Here is an 18,452-nt window from a genome sequence, read left to right on the forward strand (position 1 = left end):
AAGAGGACTGACAAATATAGGGGAGGAAATAAACAGATTGAATCCAGGTGAGTCCATTATCGCTGATGTGCGTGACGAGGGAGGCAGGTGTGCGTAATAGATGAAAGGAGTGAGTGATTCAGGGCAGCCTGGCGCCCTCGAACGCCAGGGGGGGAGAGCGGGCATCCCACCTGGTCGAATCGGCCAAGGCATGGGCGCTGGGCAAGCCGTTTGGTGCGTGGGAGCCCAACGAACCACCAGGAGCGTGAGAGCCTGGCGAGCCGGCTGAGGCGTGGAAGCCAGACAATCCGACTGAGGCAAGACGCCTGTCGATCGTGCTGCAGCGAGGGAGCCCGATGACCCGGTGGAGAGTGACGTGGGATGGGAGGCCGCCGCCAAATGAGGCAAGGAAACCTCTTGAGCCAGCCAGGGCATGAAAGCCCGATGGGCTGGCTTACGCACCCCCGGTTCCATCGGCGGCGGAATCCACTCCGACGTCACCACCAACAACAACAACAACAAAAAACTCCTCGACCGACTGGGCGAACAAGAACTTACGATCCGGCTGAGGCCCGACGTGGGATGGACGTCATCCGAGCCAACTGGGGCAAGGAAACCTCTCGAGTCAGCTAGGGCGTGGAAGCCCAACGAGCTGGCTAGGCACCCTCGGTTCCATCGGCGGCGACCCATAGCCGATGTCACCATACCAACCAGAACGCCAGTACTCCTGGATGCTTCGTATGATGGCTGCTGTATTCTGTCACATGGATGACGCTGGAGAGACGAAGCAGGTACGGGGAGTAAAACATTTAATACATAACGGACATGGAACGAGACAAGAACAGAGACAGCAACAAGTAAACAAAGACAAAAGACAATCAATGCAGCAGTGGGGAACAGAGCAAGAGAACTGACAAATATAGGGGAGGAAATAAACAGATGATGAGTGAGTCCAATATCACTGATGCACGTGACGAGTGAAGGCAGGTGTGCGTGATAGATAATAGGAGTGAGTGATGCAGGGCAGCCTACATCATTTACATATTAAGCTTTTTCTGGCCCCTCAAGCGCCAGAGGGGGAAAGAGCGGGAGCAGGCGTGACATCTGTATGTAAAAAAAGTATACTTTTAACATTTGAAAATAAATTTGCATTCTCTTTTTTTTACATGTAAATTAAAAAGAAAACCAAATATTAAAGTACATAAAGAATAAAGTTGCCAGACTTTAACCTCTCTGGGATACGCAAGCGTCCCACATGGCCAACAATTACTATAAAAATTAAACTTTCATGAAATCACACATGCAATACACCAAATTAAAGCTACACTTGTTATGAATCCAGCCAACATGTCAGATTTCAAAAAGGCTTTACAACAAAAGCACACCAAACGATTATGTTAGGTCAGTACATAGTCACAGAAAAACACAGCCATTTTTCCAGCCAATGAGAGGAGTCACAAAAAGCAGAAATAGAGATAAAATGAATCACTAACCTTTGATGATCATCAGATGAAACTCATAGGACTTCATGTTACACAATACATGTATGTTTTGTTTAATAAAGTTCATATTTATATCCAAAAATCTCAGTTTACATTGGCGCGTTACGTTCAGTAATGTTTTGCTTCCAAAACACCCGGTGATTTTGCAGAGAGCCACATCAATTTACAGAAATACTCATCATAAATGTTGATGAAAATACAAGTGTTATGCATGGAACTTTAGATAAACTTCTCCTTAATCTTGAGCCTATGGGGGGTGCTATTTCGATCTTGGAAAAATGAGTTCCCAAATTAAACTGCCTCGTACTCAATTCTTGCTCGTACAATATGCATATTATTATTACTATTGGATAGAAAACACTCTCTAGTTTCTAAAACCGTTTGAATTATTTCTCTGAGTGAAACAGAACTCATTCTGCAGCACTTTTCCTGTCAGGGAGTGAGATTTCAGAAATCCAGGTCCCTGTTCTGAGATCAGTTTATAAGTCCCCATGCAAGCTATGAGGGTACATGCACTGCGCCTTCCTCTAGATGTCAGTAAGCGGTGAGACTTTGAATGGAGTCGATTGCGCAATCTGGGACCTTATATTAGACCGTGGAACAGGAAGTACCGTTCTTTTCAACAGTGCGCTTGACGCATGAAGACATCAGAATGGCGTCCTGCAAACGCTTTCGTTTTAGTATTTCTATATCTCCGGTCATGTTTTTATTCGTTATAGGTGTTAAAGACATCATAAGGTAGTTAATTTAAACCGACTTATAGCAGTTTATAGCAGTTTATTGCGATTTTCTGGGATTTCTTTGCCACGCGCTTCCATTTGTTGGGCACCTCTCCAGTGGGTGGCTAACGTTTAGCGGCTAATTCGACTGGACAAGAGGACATCTTTCAGCCAAAAGACGATTGTTTTGAAGAAAGGACACCTTGCCCAAGATTCTGATTGAAGCTCAGCTAATAGTAAGCAGTCTTTATGCTTTTAATTAATTGTTCTGTTGTTAAAAGTAAAATGCATGAGACGCCATTTCTTGCAGTATAGCATTGCGTTATCGCAGCCTGTATTGCGCAGTAACGATAATTTTAAAAATGTAATTCAGCGATTGCATTAAGAACTAATTTGTCTTTCAATTGCTGTCCAACCTGTATTTTTTAGTCAAGTTTTGGAATAGTTACTGATTAGATTAGGTGCCTCTTCAAAGATTTCTCCTGCCATTTTCCTGGCAGCTTTGCTACTTTTCTCATTGTATAACACGATTTGTGCTGCTAAATATGCACATTTTCGAACAAACTCTATATGCATTGTGTAATATGATGTTACAGGACTGTCATCTGAAGAATTCTGAGAAGGTAGTGAAAAAATTAATATATCTGGTGGTTTATACGTTATTGCTATGTTTGGCTTGAATCAATGCTGTTGTAATGTTTGCTATTGTGCTAAGCTAATATAACGCTATATTGTGTTTTCGCTGTAAAACACTTAGAACATCTGAAATATTGTCTGGATTCACAAGATCTGTGTCTTTCATTTGCTGTACGCTGTGTATTTTTAAGAAATGTTTTATGATGAGTATTTAGTTATTCCACGTTGGTCTCTATAATTGCTCTGGCTGCTTCGGTGCTATTTTTGACGGTAGCTGTGATGGTAGCTGCAATGTAAAACTGATTTATACCTCAAATATGCACATTTTTCGAACAAAACATAGATTTATTGTGTAACATGTTATATGACTGTCATCTGATGAAGTTGTTTCTTGGTTAGTTTGGTTGGTTCTTGGTTAGTTAGGTTGGCTTTGTGCATGCTACCTGTGCTGTGAAAAATGTCTGTCCTTCTTTGTATTTGGTGGTGAGCTAACATAAATATACGTGCTGTTTTCGCTGTAAAACATTTTAAAAATCGGACATGTTGGCTGGATTCACAAGATGTGTACCTTTCATTTGCTGTATTGGACTTGTTAATGTGTGAAAGTTAAATATTTCTAAAAAATATATTTTGAATTTCGCGCTCTGCCTTTTCAGTGGAATGTGGGAGGAGTTCCGCTAGCGGAACGCCTGGGCTAGACAGGTTAATGCAACCGCTGTGTCAGATTTCAAAAAAGCTTTACCGAAAAAGCACACCATGCAATAATCTGAGTACAATGCTCAGAGCCCAAACAGGCCATACAGATATCCGCCATGTTGTCGAGTCAACAAAGTCAGAAATAGCATTATAAATAATCACTTACCTTTGATGATCTTCATCAGAATGCACTCCCAGGAATCCCAGTTCCACAAATGTTTGATTTGTTCGATAAAATCCATCATTTATGTCCAAATAACTCCTTTTTGTTCGCACGTTTAGTACAGGGCAGGTCCAGGCGAAAGTTCAGACGAAAAGTCATATTACAGTTCGTAGAAACATGTCAAACTAAGTATAGAATCAATCTTTAGGATGTTTTTATCATAAATCTTCAATAATGTTCCAACCGGAATAATGTTCCATTGTCTGTAGAATTGCAATGGAACGCAAGCTACCTCTCACGTGAATGGGCGTGACCAGCTCATGCCACTCTGGCAGACCTCTGACTCATTCAGCTCCCATTCCCCCCTCCTTCACAGTAGAAGCATCAAACAAGGTTCTAAAGACTGTTGACATCTAGTGGAAGCCTTAGGAAGTGCAATATGACCCCATTTCCACTGTATTTTCGATAGGCAGAGTTGAAAAACTACAAACCTCAGATTTCCCACTTCCTGGTTGGATTTTTTCTCAGGTTTATGCCTGCCATATGAGTTATGTTATACTCACAGACATCATTCAAACAGTTTTAGAAACTTCAGAGTGTTGTCTATCCAAATATACTAATTACATTCTAGCTTTTAGGACTGAGTAGCAGGCAGTTTACTCTGGGCACCTTTTTATCCAAGCTACTCAATACTGCCCCCCTGTCCCAAAGAAGTTAATATAACATAATTGAATAGCTCAGAATTGTTTTGCTTCATTCACTGAAAACAACCACCACTTATTAGAGACAGGATTCTGTTTGGTGGAGGGGGGTTCTACTAAGCTACTATATGGAATTGTTTTAAGATAGTCATTTACCAAGGATCATTTAGCTATTTGATTTAGAATTTCAGGACCACTTTATCCCGGGCTGTATCACAACCGAACGTGATCAGGAGTCCCATAGGGCGGCACACAATTGGCCCAGCATCGTCCGGGTTAGGGAAGGGTTTGGCCGGGGTAGGCCGTCATTGTAAAATAAGAATTTGTTCTTTACTGACTTTTCTAGTTAAATCAAAGTTAAATAAAAAATATACACTACCGTTCAAAAGTTTGGGGTCACTTAGAAATGTCAAATTTTTTGTCCATTAAAATAACATTAAATTGATCATAAATACAGTGTAGACATGTTTTATGTAAATGACTATTCTAGTTTGATTTTTAATAGAATATCTACATAGGCGTACAGAGGCCCATTATCAGCAACCATCACTCCTGTGTTCCAATGGCACGTTGTGTTAGCTAATCCAAAAAGTTTATCATTTTAAAAGGCTGATTGTTCATTAGAAAACCCTTTTGCAATTATGTTAGCACAGCTGAAAACTGTTGTCCTGATTAAAGAGGCAATAAAACTGTCCTTCTTTAGACTAGTTGAGTATCTGGAGCATCAGCATTTGTGGGTTTGAGTACAGGCTCAAAATGGTCAGAAACAAAGAACTTTCTTATGAAACTCGTCAGTCTATTCTTGTTCTGAGAAATGAAGGCTGTTCCATGCGAGAAATTGCCAAGAAACTGAAGATCTTGTACAGCGCTGTGTACTACTCCCTTCACAGAACAGCTCAAACTGGCCTTAACCAGAATTGAAAGAGGAGTGGGAGGCCCCGGTGCACAACTGAGAAAGAGGACAAGTACATTTGAGTGTCTAGTTTCAGAAACAGACACCTCAGAAGTCCTCAACTGGCAGCTTCATTACATAGTAACCGCAAAACACCTGTCTCAATGTCAACAGTGAAGAGGCGACTCTGGGATGCTGGCCTTATAGGCAGAGTTGCAAAGAAAAATCCATATCTCAGACTGGCCAATAAAAAGAAAAGATTTAGATGGGTAGAAGAACACAGACACTGGACAGAGGAACTCTGCCTAGGAGGCCAGCATCCCGGAGTCGGCTCTTCACTGTTGACGTTGAGACTGGTGTTTTGCGGGTACTATTTCATGAAGCTGCCAAGGCCGATATCGGCGGATGGGGTGGATTGAGATGCAGTCCATGCAAAAACTGATATCTCTAGCTTAAACAGGCTTATTATTATTATTATTATTTATTCTTTTTTTTTATTTTATTTTTTATTATGATAATTGGTTTCCATGGGGGCATGGACATCAACTCTAGGGGGTATTAATGCACACAGCTTTTGCTCAATACATTTTTCTTATGACTACCGCACTGTTTAAAGTCCCCAGTATTAATAGTATAAACACTATAATAAGACATCCATTGCAGATCAGACTTTGAAAGACTAAGCTGTCTATCACACACCCCTGATTTTGCGCTTCAGCACCATTGAGAGCAGTTGAATTTGTTGTTTTCTTTTTGGTGTCGCTATGGCTAGCAATAACATTTTTTTTAAGTATATTTAATGCACATGACTGTGGAAACATCAGAGCTGTGCCCATGGTAATCTCGTAAACAATTCATGTGCTAATGCCTGGCTATTAAAAGGGACAGGCAGCTATTTGAGACTCGCCGTTTAATTGAAGTTTTAGAGTACTTCAGACTCCAGAAATAAACATGTATAATTATTTCACCCATTAAATCTTCATTCACCCCTCTAATACTTGTCCATGGGACCGTCTGACATTCACTCAGTCACACTACTTCTCTCACTCACATTCATGAACAAGATATTGTGTATGAACTACATATACCTTTTATAAATGGCACCCTCATTTTGTCAAACGTTACCCAATCCACTGTAATAATTACAATCACAATAGAGACAACAAAGCTGTTTTATCATCGCTTTGCATGCAAGAAGCTGGCCCAATTATTTCAAAGAACAACTTTGCTAATTGAACTTTGCTCCGATATCTTCTTTTCATTGTCCTCGGAGACCTTCGATAGCGGCAGTGTGAATCAGAACATTTCATTCCCTCACCACTGGAGCTTTGTGGGGGAACAAAAGCCCTTCTTTATTAATGTGTGGCCTTGAGCCCAGGGAATTGAGTTTTAATTTGAAGAAAAGTAAAATAAACATGACCTTTTAGTATATCTGCAGTTCTGCAGATTTTCAAAATAATGATTATTTACTTTGTGCAGGCAAGTACACTACATAACCAAAAGTATGTGGACACCTGCTCTTCAAAGATCTCATTCCAAAATCATGAGCGTTAATATGGAGTTGGTCCCACCTTTAATGCTATAACAGCGTCTACTTTTCTGGGAAGGTTTTCCACTAGATGTTGGAACATTGCTGCGGGGACTTGCATCCATTCAGCCACAAGAGCATTAGTGAGGTCGGGCACTGATGTTGGGCGATTAGGCCTGGCTCGCAGTAGGTGTTCCAATTCATCCCAAAGGTGTTCGATTGGGTTGAGGTTAAACTCTGTTCAGGCCAGTCCAGTTCTTCCACACCGATCTCGACAAACCATTTCTGTATGGACCTCGCTTTGTGCACGGGGCATTGTCATGCTGAAACAGGAAAGGGCCTTCCCCAAACTGTTGCCACAAAGTTTGAAGCATAGAATTGTCTAGAATGTCATTTTATGCTGTAGCATTAAGATTTGCCTTCAGCCCCAATTCATTATTCCTCCATCACCAAACTTTACAGTTGGCACTATGAATTGGGGCAGGTAACGTTCTCCTGGCCTCCGCCAAACCCAGATTCATCTGTCGGACTGCCAGATGGTGAAGCGGGATTCATCATTCCAGATAACGCATTTCCACTGCTACATTGTGCAACGGCGATGCGCTCTACACCACTCCAGCCGATGCTTGGCATTGCGCATGGTGATCTTAGGCTTGTGTGCAGCTGCTCGGCCATGGAAACCCATTTCATGAAGCTCCGGACTAACAGTGCTGACGTTGCTTCCAGAGGCAGTTTGGAAATTACTTGTTGGAAAGGTGGCATCCTATGACGGTAACACTTTGAAAGTCACTGAGCTCTTCAGTAAGGCCGTTCTACCACCAATGTTTGTCTATGGAGATTACATGGCTGTTTGCTCGATTTTAACACCTTTCAGCAACAGTTATTGCAGACTGTGAGCATGTAGACAGGTGTCAAATTTGCATATGTGAATATTTCGATCTCCAACTCATCTAGCAGATGCCTTCTGGTTCTTCTCGAAATGCCTGCAGTGTTGTAGACGGTTCACAATGTTATGATGAATAGCAGAAATACTGATAATAAAAAAGTGAATGTGTGGGTGATAATATAATCCTCCCAGCATTTCTGCAACTTTATATAGTTTGACAGTTCACACTATGAATATGGGTTGCACGTTTGTCACAATATTGTTTTGAAGGTTCTCTTGAGGACTGGTGGCCGACTGAATGTTCTACCTAATGCTTTCTCAATTGGCACTGAAGAAGATTTACTCTAAAGTGTGTTATAGTGACTTGGAAACACAATGACATTTCTAAAGGAGGCAAATAATTAATAGGAAAACCTTTTGTCATCATTGTGATGTAGTCAGATTGACTTCAGATGTAGTGTAACATCCTCTAGCTAGCTAAGAGTGAGGAGAGAGTGCCGAAAGTTAGTTAGCTAACGTACTTTTGACAAACTTTGCTTGCTAATGACAACATTTCCATCTATCTAAAGTAAATTCGACGACCTAATGATGACAAAATTGTTTCCTACTAATTATTGATTTTCCAAGCCACTATAGTGTAATTTAGAAGAAACAATCATTTGCACTCATTCAGAGTGACTGGGCACCATTTGACTTTTGGGCACCACTATGGCTGAGCGCTTCTTGAAAACGTTGATATCAATGACTTGATGCGACCGAGTGATGGAGGTGAAACCCATAAATAGAGGCTATCTAGAGAATGATCATATTTTTGTAAGCAACATTAGGAATCTTGCATCTAATGATTGTCAGACATTATTTCACTTATGTCATGTTATAATGAGGTTATTACAATGTATATCATTGCTAATACCATTAGAATAACACATTTCTCAGTGCAGCTGTAGTGAAAATGTTAGTCATTATAGTTACTTCAAGGACAGTATGATATGTACATGAACCACTCTGAAGTGTGAATGGATTAAAAATGCTTCCCAATTAATATGTTCTCCTTAGGTGGAGGTGGGGAAAGAGAAGACCATGTACCGGAGCTACCAGCGAGGAGCCCTGATTCTGGGGCTGGTTTTCCTGGTGTTGACCTTGGGCATCTTCAGCCTTAGACACCTCTGGAGCCCAAGTCTGGGGAAGGTAAGGCCTGGCTCAGTAACAGCAGTATTGCTTCACAATCAACTAGTAAACTAGAGTCACTGTAAAGGTTTAGTCTAGGGAGGGTAAGTGTCAATAACAGGGGGATGTCATGACTGATCATATTGCTTCACGATCAACCAGTAGACTAGAGTCATGGTAAACATTTAGTCTGGGCATGGGGAGGGTAAGGCCTGTCGTATGTCAATAACTGTGGAATGTTATGATTAGGGCTGTGGTGGTCACGAAATTTCGTCAGCCAGTGTTTGTCAAGTAAATAACTGTCGGTCTCACAGTAATTGAGCATTAATTAACAGAAACACATTTAGCATCTCCTGGCTTTCACACATAGCCTACAAACCACTGACGCAGACCTTTGGAACATCTACATTTTTTAAAGTCTAATGAATCCATGTAATATAGCCTACACCTTCACGACAAATCTATTATTTATTTTAGACAGGTCTAAAGAAGCATGATATGAAGAAAATGTAGTCTATTTCAGAAGAACAGAATAGCATACTCTGAGATGTCCTTATGTTAGGTCCTGATGTGGCTATGCCAAATGGCTTTGGGCTACACTAGTTAATTTAGCAGACAAGATTTCCTTACAAATCCGTGGCATTATTTTATAATATTTTATAGTATGAATAATACAATTGAACAAAACAATTGAATAAAATATAAATATTTCCTCAATGGTTTGAGGGTGTGTGAACATGTGACTATTCTGTGTTGAGCATTTAACAATTTTATAAGTACTCCTATATACACCTAGGTACTCCTTAATATATAGCTATTAATGTAACTTTAGTTGTTCTACAAATGTTGGGCTATATGTTTTGATAAATTAATACATTTTAAGGCTGCATGATGCGACTAATTATGAATTGTAAAAAGTTGCTTGAAAGGCATGAGCTCTGCTTTGTTTTTTTGTGCAGGCTGTACACACTTCATTAGTCTCATTCACAATTTAACATGCACTTGATAATGCCCTTTGTGGCTGTAATGCACCCTAAAAAGAATCCATGTCTTTGTTGTGCCCTTCTCCCTGAGTGTTGCGTGCTCTCCATCACGTGATCGGGTCTTTCTCAAAGGCTACAAGTGAAGACAGACACATCGGGGATGCAACTGCGTGTGTCCTTATTGGATGAACTGTCCACATTTACTTTTCGGCAGCCAACAAGATGAGTAGGCCTAACGATTAGCAAAAGCACTAGCCTATGTCAATCTACTATCCCCCGTAGTACCACTGTCAACCTATTCTATTCTATGGGAGAAATAAATATTCCATCCATAGTCTGGGACAGTTGTGGGATGCAATAGATCCCAAATTAATACAACCACTAGCATCAAAAACAAAATGTTTAAGCAATGTGGCTGACACAACAGATCAGAACATTTAGCTTAAAATTTTGATAAACTATTAAGCTATTTCTTCACATTATAAGCGCAGCAATGGGCATATGGCAGTAGGCTATAAGCGGGAATGTTCAATTAGCGGGAAAACACCATTTTCAAAAGTGACCGCAAATGCGATTATGCATGTAATGCTTTTATTATAAAGGTGCATTTTTATGGTGAAAATTATCTTCCCCAAAATTGAAACTCATGCGCTGTTTATGTATGCCAGTTAGGCTCTACACCCCTTGTAAAGCGGGTTAATGTGCATACTTTTAAGAAGTTATTTGGCCACTTTAGCTGGCCTAGGCTACATGAAATGTGTGACTATTATTCGAAAAAGTTTCTTATTGCTGGGCATCATTCACAAGGGATAGGCTAATATTGTCACTCATCAGACTATTCTTGATTTAATCTTGTCTTCACAAATACTAAATAATATGTGTGTAAAATGTATTTTAATTTAGAATGGAACATTATCATGCACCTGTCTTGAAACAGCGGAGGTCGGAAAAAATACATCATCTATGCACTTAAATAGCGAATGGAGGATGCTTTTCCCGTGATTCATTTTCATGCCAGCCAGGTAGGCTATACTCCTGTTGTAAAAATAAGCAATATGATTAATTTTAGGAAAGTTGAGAAATAAATATAGCAGGTTAACCTAATAGAAAGCTGATGGGATCCTCCTCTTTTTAGTAGAGGCCATCACTCTGTTTTCTCACGCAATTGCATAGCCTATAGAAATGTAATGCAACATGAGCTCATTGGCTCTCATGAGTGTTTGATTTGATGTTCGATTACATTTGCATTGATGTCAGAGAGACAATAGAGTGCTAAGTAGCAGGCAGTTAGCAAGTTTGGTAGGCTACTAATGACCATGAGCAGCATCAGAGCTTTGAGAAGCCTAATTACCGTGACTACCGTCATTACCGTGGAATTTGACTACCTTCATGACTCGTGACCGCCGGTGTGGCAGTAATACGGTCATCGCAACAGCCCTAATCCTGATGACTCTTCATATTGCTTCACAATCAACCAGTAGACTAGGTTTCCATCACTCTTATCAAACAAGCTCATGTCCGACCTTGAAACAGGTTAACAGTTACACATCTGCTCATTCTTTTCTACCTGCTCATGAAAAAAAGCGATATCGATGTCCTGCTACAATGCTGTATGGCCCAGCTTTTAATGGAACATTTTAATTGCTAGGACTCTGGATAAAAGACCCACTGAAGCTTTTCCTGACCAAATCATATCTATGACTTTCATGGAAAATGTGTAAGAAATGGAAAGAGATGGTCACACAAAGAGCCAAAGACAGCCTCAGTCTGCATTCAGTGTATAATATAACGCAGTATAATAATACACTGAATTAAAAGCTCTATTGGCCATCGAAAAGACAGCCATTTTGAAATTATTATTTCAATGTCTTGGCTGTCAAGTATGTAATTTCAAGAAGCCTTTGTGTTAAACAATGACTTCTCTGGTTAACTGCAGTGTCATTTATCATTTTGTCTATTAGCTTCTCTCTACAAGCAGTGTAAATATGTTTAAGCAATTCGTGTTCCTGATACCTCTGTCCAAACAACCTTAATTGCTGTTGACCACATTGGCAGCACTAGAACTCAAGCCTCTTCATGATATAATTGGAGTAAACTCTTGTCCGAGCCATTCATCTTGTAAAAATCCAATTCACTCACTTTTGATGGAGAGCATTTTCATTCCGCATCTTTCCCACAGATTACCCAAGGGGGGTAGAAGCTAATTTACTCAAACTATGCCCCAAAAAATACATCAATTTTTTCTCAAGGACAATTATCCAGTATTTTTGTTCCAGGCGCTACTGTGAATAAGAGAAAATAACTGCAAATGATTTTGTTTCTTAACCAGAATATTAAGACTGATAATCAAACCACCTATATGCTATATTACTCAAGTTCGGGAATATCGTCAAATAATTCATATAAATTCAATTTTTATTTATAGTATTTATAAATATAAAAAAGACAGCATTATAGGGAGGGACAACTAATGCAATAATAAATCCCCAAATACAAGGAACTGGAACACAAAAGTACTAAAAAGCCTGAAATTAGGCAGGAATCAATGTGGCAATAGAAACAAAACAAACAGAGGACATAGGAGATACGGTATGTGAGTGAGTATATGTGGGGGGGAGTACAGGTGTGTTTGAAGATGGGGTGCCTGAGAGTTTGTGTGATTGGAAAAGTGTGATGAGTTGAAAGTGAGTGAGCAAAGAAAGTAGTTCCAAATGTCGGAACCCATTTGTGTCTGTGAGCAGAAGTTGTGACAGAGCGAGAGTCTCCACTTTTGTGCAAATATGGGATATATACGTTTATTTATTTTTGTCCTATCATGATGGATCGGTGCCCAACCCTACCTACAGAAGACATCCACCTCCGTGATCCTCTCACTTTGGAGAAGTCCTTACCTATACAATATAGTCCTACCGCAAGTAGCCTATGCAGCCAAGACAGAAAGATGAACGCGGTCAGAGATCCACTAAAGCAGCCCAGTCCCCTCAAGAGTCTGAGCATAATATACAAGGATTTTCTCAAAGCTGCTAATGAGAACCTTGACGACTTCGTACCTTGCTGTTGGGAATTCCGGTGGGGTAGCAAGAATGGTCCACCACCTAAAGGACATCCAGCAAACTTGACACAACCGTGGGACGCATTGGAGTCAACGTCTGCCGAAATGCCAGTAGAATGCTTTCGGCACTTTGTAGAGTCCATGCCCTGATGAATTGAGTCTGTTCTGAGGGCGTAAGGGGGGGATGCAACTCAATATTAGGAAGGTGTTACATAAGTATTCAGACCTTTTACTCAGTACTTTGTTGAAACATCTTTGCCAGGGATAACAGCTTTGAATCTTCTTGGGTATTACGCTACAAGCTTGGCACACCTGTATTTGGGGAATTTCTCCCATTCCTCTCTGCAGATCCTCTCAAACTCTGTCAGATTGGATGGGGAGCATCGCTGCACAGTTATTTTTAGGTCTCTCCAGAGATGGTAGATCGGGTTCAAGTCCAGGCTCTGGCTGGGCCACTCAAGGACATTCAAGACAACTCCTGCATAGTCTTGGTTGTGTCCTTAGGATTGTTGTCTTTTTGGAAGGTGAAACTTGGCCCCAGTCTGAGGTCCTGAATGCTCTGGAGCAGGTTTTCATCAAGGATCTCTGTACTTTGCTCCATTCATCTTTCCCTCGATCCTGACTAGTCTACCAGTCCCTGCCGCTGAAAAACATCCCCACAGCATAATGCTGCCACCAGCATGCTTCACCATAGGAATGGTGCCAGGGTTTCTCCAGACGTGACGCTTGGCATTCAGGCCAAAGAGTTCAATCTTGGTTTCATTAGACCAGACAATCTTGTTTCTCATGGTCTGAGAATCCTTTAGGTGCCTTTTACCAAACTCCAAGCGGGCTGTCGTGTGCCTTTTACTGAGCAGTGGCTTCCGTCTGGCCACTCTACCATAAGGCCTGATTGGTGGAGTGCTGCAGAGATGGTTGTCCTTCTGGAAGGTTCTCCCATCTCCACAGATGAAATCTGGAGCTCTGTCAGAGTGACCATTGGGTTCTTGGTCACCTCCCTGACCAAGGCCCTTCTCCCCCGATTGCTCAGTTTGGCTGGGTGGCCAGCTATAGGAAGAGTCTTGGTTGTTCCAAACTTCTTCCATTGAAGAATGATGGAGGCCACTGTGTTCTTGGGGACCTTCAATGCTGCAGAAAAGTGCCTCGACACAACCCTGTCTCAGAGCTCTACGGAAAATTCCTTCGACCTCTTGGCTTGGTTTTTTCTCTGACATGCACTGTCAACTGTGGGACCTTATATAGACAGGTGTGTGCCTTTCCAAATCGTGTCCAATCAATTGAATTTACCACAGCTGGACTCCAATCAACTTAAAGAAACATATTGTCGTGACTTGAACATTAATTTGGGAACTGTTATTTATCTCATCGACTGACTAACAATTAACTCATTATGATATGGGGCACCACGACAGCGGTTCTTTAAAGAGTTACCATCTCCTGAATTCAACTCTAAAAGGTCTTTACCTATCTCATGTATAAACAGTCAACTTATTAATCATGACCTCGTATCATATCATAATTCTGAACAGTCGAATACCTCCTTGCATCAGCAAATTTGTTTTATTATTTACTTGCTATTTAAATGGTAATACAGGAAAAACATACACACTTAATATGTTAAGAACAGGTCCCTAGCAGACTGACAACAATATGGTTGCTTGTTACAAAAGACATGGAGAGTGCGAAAGAGAGAGATGGACAGAGACACCTAACGTTGGTACATTTAGAAACTACTCTCATTTATAGAACTCCAATACTTTGCACACTAACCCCCACCCGCTTGTAGTAAGAAATCATGAAATTATTTTGTGAAATTCCTTGGTTCGCCGTGTATCTCTGTCGGAACCAGGCCCTCTTGGAAAGGGGGTTGGGCCTTTTCGCGGCACGCTTGTAAGGCTCTGATGGACCAAAAATGGTCCCAAAAAGTATTCTACTGTTGTTCTTCTCTGCAGTTGTCTGGTATCCGGTGACTTGTTGTGTAGTCCTGAACAGAACTACAGACTTGATTTCCCTTCCATTCACTCTGAAAGATGCCTCTTTGAAGATAGGCTATCCAGCCGTGTCGATGGTTCCCTGTGGGGTGATGAGAGTAGAGTAATATGATGGTTTGAGCAGAGTAGTAGAATGGTCCCACTCAATTCGCTTTTCTAGATACTTTACTTAGGACAGTGATTGTCTGGGAGGTGAGTTTATCATCTCTACCTCGTGTTGAGATTCAAAGTTCAAACCACTTTAAACGTAAAGCTGCAGCTCTACGTCTCCCTGGTCTGATATGTTCATTCTTAACCCATCATTTTATGCAGATTGTTCAAAATGAGCGGTTCCGTCAGGCTGACACACTCTCTGACCTCACTCAGGGATGTGACGTGTCACTGTGTAAAGCTTATGTAAAACAATTATCTCTTGTAGTTTCTCAAAAACAAACAAAACGACAGTGTTCTGTAGATCGCCTCTGACCATTCCCCACGTTCTATGTTAGAAATATTGTTCTAGTAGTATAATTTTGAATGTGTTAGAGTTTGGATGTGAAAAAATATTATTGAAATAAAGCATATTCCTTGGGTGAATTTGGAGAGGGAGAACAGAATGTTCTGTCCTTGATTTCCAACAGGTTAACCCCCTGCAGTAAATGTGATATTTGTAATACATTTGCAAAAAATTCTAAAAAGCTGTTTTTGCTTTGTCGTTATTGGACATTGTGTGTAGATTGATGAGGGGGAAAAAACTATTGAATCAATAAGGCTGTAACGTAACAAAATGTGGAAAAAGGGAAGGAGTCTGAATACTTTCTGAAAGCACTGTACAGTACAACTGAGGCGATAGCGTTAGAAATGCTGTCGGCTGCTTATCTGGTTCTGTTCTGTAGGTAGCACTTTGTGCTCTTTTCAAAGGTTGGGTCCCAGTCTCTGGGAAGCCCTAGGGTCCTTGTGTGCAGGGGTGGTCTGCCAGTCATGGGGACGACAATCCAACTGGGGATGGGGGGAGGTTTTAGCGGGTGGAATATTGGAGGACAATTGGAGTTTTACTCAGTCGCAGCAACAGTATGCTTAACATTGCACATATCATGGTACATCTATATGGACACTAAATCATCATGGTACTTTTTAATGGTAAGTTTACAAATATATATTATGGTAACTACAATTGAAACTTGTATCTCATTACGGTAAGTGGTGAAATAAGTATAGCTAGTTAAAATTGACATGGCTTAGCTAAGAAAAGGTTGTAAGTCTTTACCTGCCTAAAAGAGAAGGAATGTGTCAGAGCTGCTAGGAGTACTGGGTGGAGGAGTCAAGCGCAGAGAGCAGGGATTCAAGAACGTGGATTTATTTTCCAGTAGACAGGGAAAAACGATCATGCCCTAAACACACGGGCGCATGAAAATACGAGTCCAAAAACACAGGACTAAACTGTCCAGAAAAAATAATAAATCCACAATACAATCCAACACCAAATAACAGAGAAACAAGCCCGCACAAAAGCCAGCGGGCTTACTGCCCTTAAATAGCCTACCCACAAAACTAAACTCAAAACAGGTGCACCCAATCAGCCCAAACTAACAGAAACAAAAAGAAAAGAATCGATGGCAGCTAGTAGGCCGGTGACGACGACCGCCGAGCGCCGCCCGAACAGGAAGAGGCACCATCTTCGGCGGGATTAGTGACAGAATATAATATCTAATGTTTACAGGAAACTCATTCTACATTTTTTGATGAAGTTGTGTGGAAAAAGGACAGGGGGGTGAAATATACTTCTCCCATGGACAAAGTAACTCAAAAGGGGTGATGATATTAATTAACAAAAACTTAGATCCAAATGTGCACACTGTCCAAACAGATCCGCAAGGAAGGTGGATCCTTTTAAGTGTACTATTGGACGATAAATATATTTGTCTCGATCTAGTGAGATATACATGGTGGACGCTCCACCAAGCTAGTTGTCTTGGCTACTGTCTTATACCATTGCTGCTGGCACCCAAAGTTGTTAATTAATATGGGACAGAATGCCATTAAATAATTGGCATACACATTACTCTTACGGCATTTCCACATAGGCGATGATATTGGAAATGTCACAACTCTCTCTCTTGGGTGAGGATCATAGGCGCCAGATCAGCTCCCCCCCCCCCCCCCCCCCCCCCCCTCTCTCTCTCGCTCTCTCTCTCTCTCACCAGAGTTTTATTACTTAACAACCGGATCGTAAATACCTTGCAGAAACTCCCTTCTGGTTTTGGTTTTAAATATACTTAAGTATCAAAAGTAAAACTATAAATCATTTAAAATGTCTTAAATTAAGCAAGCCAGATGCCACGGTTTTCTAGTTTTTTTTAATTTATGGATAGCCAGAGTTACAAACCAACATTGAGATATAATTTACAAACAAAGCATTTGTTTTTAGAAAGTCCGCCAGATCAGTGGCAGTAGGGATGACCAGGAATGTTTCTTTTGATAGGGATGTGAATTGGATCATTTTCCTGTCCTGCTAAGCATTCAAAATGTAACGATTACTTTTGGATGTCAGGGAAAATGTCTGGAGTAAAAAGTATATTATTTTCTTTAGGAATGTAGTGGAGTAAAAGTAAAAGTTGTCAAAAATGTAAATACCTCCAAAAATGACTTAAGTATTTTTTACTTAAGTACTTTACACCACTGCTTTAACCTACATAACATGGGTGCAGCAGAAACCCTTTTTTGTATGGGACACTTTCAAATGTTTCTTTAGACGCCATGCAATTCAATACTCATTTTTTTTCAATTATGTATTTCCAGTGCCTACAGAATCCCTTGACTTATTGCACATTTTGTTGTGTTACAGCCTGAATTCAAAATAATAAAAATAAAAAATCATCCCACCAGTCTACGCTACACACAACACCCCATAATGACATAGTGAAAATATGTTTTTAGAAATGTTTAATCATTTCTTGAAAATGACAAACAGAAATAGCTCATTTACGTAAGTATTTACACCCCTGAGTCAATACATGTTAGAATCACCTTTGACAGCGATTACAGCTGTGAATCGTTCTGGGTAAGTCTAAGAGCTTTTCTTACCTGTATTGTACAATATTTGCACATTATTATTTAAAAAATGCTTCAAGGTCTGTCAAGTTTGTTGTTGATCATTGCTAGACAGGCATTATTTAGTTGTGTCATATTTTCAAGCCACTCAAGGAAATTTTTATTTTTTAAATAATGGGGGGGCATCCACTCCCGAGGACAAAAATAAACTCTGTTTTTACAGCTGTTTCTTTCGTACATGTACATTGTACACACATTTTACATACATGTCACTTTTTTTCTCTTTATTTCTTACAGTAGCTACATAAATTCATATAACATTTTAATATACAGTGCTGTGCAAAAGTTTTAGGCAGGTGTGAAAAAATGCTGTAAGAATGCTTTCAAAAATAGACATGTTAATAGACTTTGTATCAATTAACTAAATTCAAAATGAGTGAACAGAAGAAAAACCTAAATCAAATCCATATTTGGTGTGACCAACCTTTGCCTTCAAAACAGCATAAATTGTTGTAGGTACACTTGCA

General features: G+C 40.4%; 1 pseudogene; it reads left to right on the plus strand.

Annotated features, from left to right (window-relative positions):
- Positions 1-412: 412 nt before the first annotated feature.
- Positions 413-18,452, plus strand: part of LOC120061861 — a 124,081-nt pseudogene continuing 106,041 nt past the window's right edge.

This window comes from Salvelinus namaycush, chromosome 17 (genome assembly GCF_016432855.1).
Source record: "Salvelinus namaycush isolate Seneca chromosome 17, SaNama_1.0, whole genome shotgun sequence".
NCBI lineage: Eukaryota > Metazoa > Chordata > Actinopteri > Salmoniformes > Salmonidae > Salvelinus > Salvelinus namaycush.